The sequence below is a fragment of the Diadema antillarum genome, unplaced genomic scaffold (genome assembly GCF_040938485.1).
Source record: "Diadema antillarum isolate AM-2024a unplaced genomic scaffold, OU_Dant_1.0 seq00001502_RagTag, whole genome shotgun sequence".
NCBI lineage: Eukaryota > Metazoa > Echinodermata > Echinoidea > Diadematoida > Diadematidae > Diadema > Diadema antillarum.
The window spans coordinates 12806-18814 of record NW_027272236.1 but is presented as its reverse complement, the minus strand read 5'-3'; positions in this window follow the sequence as shown (position 1 = coordinate 18814).

The following is a 6009-nucleotide window of genomic DNA, read 5'->3' as shown; positions in this document are numbered from 1 at the left end:
ACCAAGTTCTGCCAAATATGACTTTCTGAGTACCTGCTTAGCATGGATACAGCCCCTTAAAAGAGCTACTATTTGACCTGTCTCTTCATGGCCAAACTGCATCAAGAAGTGAGAAGACGTGTAGGTATTATAATAGGCCTTACGTGGAGTCCACTTTACGGTGGTCCGCAGCTAGTAATCCATCAATACTGAAGTACATGTACTAGTAGTATAAACGTAAGGCGGAGCCTATTTTTCAGTCATGGTGGAGTGTCGTGTGAAAGTGACCTTCATAATAAAACTGCCCGGCGAGAAAGCTGAGGTGGGCTTTTTCGGATTCGTAAAACCAGGGAAGTGGAAGAGTTCCATCATGCACCTCCCTGGTAAAACTCTTCCACCTCCCTGGGTAAAACCATGGAGCTATACTACACTCTGCGTAAAAAAAAAACAAAACAAAACAAAACCAAACCAAAAAAAAAAAAAAAAAATGCCATTGTCCACTTCTAGTGTAGCTGCTCAACAAACGTGTCGTTCCTCGTGCTTTTGCTGATATATTGCGTTTGCATGTTACATTTGTGATAACATCATAATCTCGTTGGCAACTATGGTTATGGATTTGTTACCGCTGTAGATCAAGTTGAGGGAAAATGTGCAGAATTGAAAATTACAATAATTCATTCCGTCGATCTAATGGTGCTATGCTCAAGGTTACGTCAGTGGTCTTAACTAAAAAGAATAATGATTTCAAAAGAAAAAACAGGTGAGCAAAGTCTAATTAACATAGCATTTATAAGGAAATAAGCACTGGATTACTTTAATTTCTCTTGCTTTTAGGAAATGATGATAGTGGTCAATTTCGGTGAAACATTTTGTTTGTGTGGTTTCTCTCTAGCTGTTGCTGGGTTTTTTTCAGTAAACTTGAACAAGGAAACACGTTTCATTCAAGTACCACTCCTCTTAAACAATATGGTCCTCTGAACCCGGAGGAGAATAATAAGACTCCAGATGAGATAGATTCTATACGTACAACGGAGGAATTTCATCCCTCTTCCCTCTTTAAGCCGACTAACCTGTAAATATCAAAGTGGGATATTTTCTTTATATGTAGGCCCTGATATATCGCATGTTTATGATATTCTGGAATATATGTTCCCTACAAAATCACTTTGAGTATCAAGTCTGACAGAAAAGTACGTAATGGACCCGGGAAAAAAAAAATCATCAGACCTAAGCAGCCCACATGACCCTTCATGGACGCGTCGCCTGCCTTAGGAATCTGGACAATATCATTTCGACCATACCTCTGGCATTGCCATTGCCCTCGAAATGAGATAGTACACCAGTCAAATTGGCTCGCTGACCTCTCTTGTTATAGCCTAATCATTTTATCATCATCAAAATTAGGAACGGAAACTTCATTCCATTTTCTATTTCAAAAAAGTAAAGTCAAACCAGGGAGAACAGTTTATTTGAGAAAGTTTCATCATAGTAGCACATCATAATATTGTTAATTCAGAAGTTGTAAATGCCATTATATGGCTTCCAAACAATAATAGGAGTCTACAGAGATTTATTTACATCAACTAATAATCCCTTACAAGTCTTTCGTTCACCAGCACATCTTTCCTAGACATCTTTTCTTTTCTTTTCTTTTTTTTAATGAGTTCCAAACGAAGAAACTGTATCCTCAGCCTCGAATATTTATCATTTCCTATGAGCTGCGGTACACTTATATCTCGACTTTTCACTGTTTTTGAATATAGGGACTGCTGGTGTTGCTAAATGTATTGACGGGCAAAATGTTGTGTTTGTGATATTTCCGATGGTCCAAACTATAGTGGATGATTCGTGAGGAGATCACAGCTTGTCTAATTTGCATATTTGCATATTTGACATCTTTACGAAGTCTTCTTGAACATGAAAAGGAGTCTCTACACGGAAACCGTCACTGATGGCCCGAGAGGGAAAAGCCCATGCCATAACAGGTGCATGGACGTGTAGGCCTACTATACGTTCTGAAAAGGACTTCGCCTAAAAAAGAAAGGCTGAATAAATCGGGCATCACACAATAACGTACTTTGTCCGTCAGGCGAATTGACCTCATTCAGACCAGACAGTTTTCATGTTTGTCATGTTTGCAACCTGATTGCTACCTTTCGGCCTTGCCTGTCTGCAATATCTGGCCTTTTCTTCGTTCCTCGAGAGTTGTAAAATTTGTTTTCTTTACTCTCTCCCCTCAGTCCTTGACATCGTAATCATGTGCGTCTCCGCTCTACTTCATGACTGTAAAAGTTATCTGTGTGTGTGCGTGAGTGTGTGTGTGCGCGTGGGTTTTCCTGGAGTTTGCTGGTTATTAGTTAGTGACCATGATGTACACCTTGCCTCGACGGAGGTTTGCGCTCGCTTAGTTTCTGTCCATGCGTTCGGATTTTCACCCCCACCCTTCAAAGGGGGTTTGGGAAGGGGGTGTGACTGAAACATTCACCAATTTATTGTCCATTCCAGTGGCGGATCCAGAGGGGGGGGGGGGGGGGGGGGCCGCAACCGGCGCACGCCACCCCCTTTATTTTTCGTTAAAAACAAAAGAAATAAAAAGAAAAAAGAAATGAAACCCGGAAGTGGCACCAGAAATATTAGTTGCGCCCTCCCCTTTAAAGAATTCCTGGATCCGCCCCTGCATTCAATATTTCAATGCTCTTAGCAACACCCATGACTCATTAATCCGTTTCATCGTTGTAGTTGTTACCACTTGTTTTGTTCAAGTGAGTGTTTTTTTCCTATTGGCCCATATTTCAAAGGCTTGGGAAAAAATATTGTCAAACAAAGCGTTCCCTCAGGTTTCTTAAACCCTTACCATTCGCTCTTGGCTCCTCGTGAGCCATGTTCGTTGATGCTGTTCTGTTTTTGCACGTCTGATGTGAATTAATGTCTATTAACCTACAAACGAATAATCATCAGGTACACCGCGTCATCGCGTACAATTATTCGACAGTCGCATCATTCAAAGAAATAGACGAAAGACCAATTACACCTAAATGAATTTAGAATAAATCACACTAATAATTTATGAATTTAACGTCGACCTTGCTCATAATCGCATTAAATCAAGCTTCACCGTGCACCAGATGGAGGCATTAAGTTAACTGTCATTTCATGTAAGAGGATTGAATTTACAGCCCTTCAGACGTGATACCCGCCGTATCATAGGCAAAGCTAGGATACGGCAATTTAGACGAGCGTGTAGTAATCAGCGCTGTTATAGCGATCTCTTCCTTCCTCTGACGTGTATTTTTCATCCCGGGGTCCGTTTCATGAAAGTCTGGAGGGTCTTTTCTCTAAAAAGACACACTAAATGAGAGACTTCATGAAGTGAAATTGAGAGTCTATTATAATATAGCCACTTTGGCCATTCTCAGATTTATGTCAAGACTTTTATGTGACGACTTCATGAAACGGACCCCTGGAGCTCTCGGATTAAAAACAATGAATCGGCCTTGAAGAGGCTAGCGGCTAAATACATCCGGGACACTCCTTGTATATAGACACTGAGAAGTCATATCCGGGTTTAGAATTCCGTGTATTTTGCAATACGTCAATGAACAGCACGATTACAAAATTTATGTGACGGACATACATTGTAGGTGTGGGCCCTACGTATCACTTTGAAGACAACAGACGTGTTATGATCCCTTCGACAAGAAGTGGATTTAGTCGAAGGTCACAAACAAAAATGATCCACCTCCGAACCCATCCCAATGCACCTGCAAATGAATCCAATAAAGACAGTGAGTCACCAACGCCTTATGATCATCGAAGCCCGCTCTCGAAAAAAAAAATATAGAAGAAAGAAACCAACAAAAAGGCAACGTCTAAATCAGTCACTTCCTTTTTTTTTTGGGGGGGGGGGGTGGGGGGGAGGGGGCGTCACATTCCCTAAAATTCACAATAGGTGGTTATACGGATATGGAATTTTCAATTTTCAAACGCCGGATTACCACGGATTGGGTCCGGGATGATCCATGATGCGATCCGTGAAAGTATAAAACGGGCTTTAATAGACAAGCGATTTGTCATCAGTGACCTAAGTGTAGACAGTTACATGTGATTATCCCTCATACAATTGTATTTTTAAATGAATAACGTATAATTAAATAGCAACATCGTCTCACGTGATAACGCGGTGTTTGTCTTGCTATGTTATGTCGTCATACGACCTATACAACATTGGCATCGCAGAACTAACAAAGTTTCGGTACTATAGCACTCGATCATGACACTCTGACTTTTTCCATATACACGATGTTCTTGGAATGTGAAGTCACAAATTTTAATATATTTCATCCTAAAGATTGCGATTATACATAGGCTACAGCACACAATGTAGGCTCTACAGTGTACAGTGTAGTTGTATGAATATCTAGGGAAACTGGAGTAAACTGTTCTATAGAACGAATGAATAACAAAAGATGTAATGAAACTGAAAGTCCATGCATGAATTAATGAGGAATGACAGAAATTAGAAATAGATAACATGTGTTTATTTATTCATTTATTCAATTATTTATTTAGGTTTTTGAAATTGGTAAATAATGCCTTTAAACCACAATGAAAACCAACCATGTGTGACAGTCTCGGGACAGCGAATCTGTGTGTACCAGCCTGTGCAATCTGATCAACACCATATAGCTCCTATACACTGAAGACACCGATACGCATAGAACCCGGCGATTATAGAGAAATATAATAATGATATCTATTTACGCGGGTTGTTTGCGTTGATCAGGGATATTGGACAACAGTGTCGACAGAATCAATGCTCTCGGTTCACTGCGTAACACATTGTTCTGTTAGGCATGCGATATGATCACAAACAATGTTCAATACATTACCACAGGTGGAGAGAGGGTGAATGGTATATAGTACGACAAGCGAACTTTGATAGTGTAATTCAATCTCACTTTTCAATCATTCAATCCAAACTCCTCTAGAACTTGCCCTGTTTGTTCAGCAATAATAACAATAAAAATAATGATGAAGATGATAATGATGATGATAGTGATGATGATGATGATGACGATGATGATGGTGATGATGATATAAAATGATAGCAAACATTTATATGTTAGTGATAATGATAGATGATAAATTCTTCATAGGCATATTCATTAGTGCAGTTTTATTTCGACTCTGCCTTTCGGCCTCGGTGAAATAAAACTGCATTTAGGCAATATAATGTAATATTAAATGGGTTAGTCAAATACCGGTTAGTGATCGGCTAAACACAGTCACGTGATGGAGGTACATTCGGGGCGGACATTCTTGTAATGTTCTCCCATGGGAAAACATTTTCACGTAATAAAATGACCGAAGGCCTATAGGACCGCGCGCGCACAGTGAATTTGGCTATGCGCGAGGGAGCGATCGAGTGCGTTGTGCTGGTGGTTGTCGTTGACGTATTTTACGTATTTGACTAACCCATAAAATATAACAGATGATGACTTTTGCTGTCGGGAACATGTACCAAACGTTCCAGCCTCAGGGTTTGAAATGCTATTTCGGGAGGCTATAAGTCCCTTGACTTTGTCTCGGGACTTATAACCTCCCTCAATAGCATTTCAAACCCTTCGGGTGGAGTGTTCCCTCCCCGCCAGTTATCAGTAGTCTTACATCCATCATCCTATGAAGTATTCAAGATCATGTACTATCAGTGAGATGTGGAACAATGAAATCCAGAGTTTAGGACCTCGGCAATGATATGCACAGCCTATTATAGGAAAAATGATGAAATTACACAATTTCTGATGGTTCTCATATTGATACAGATCATAATCATATCATCATGCCATGTCAATATTGTGTGATTGTTCGCAATAATCAGATGCAGTTTTTGTCTGTACAGGTCGAATTGAAATAATCTTCCCCCTAAAGTGGTGACCTGGCGCCTCTTTGGCCAGAATTCACGAAGGTGGTACAAATGAAACCATGGTTTAAACCATGGACAAAAACCATGGAATGCCAAGTATCGCCTGG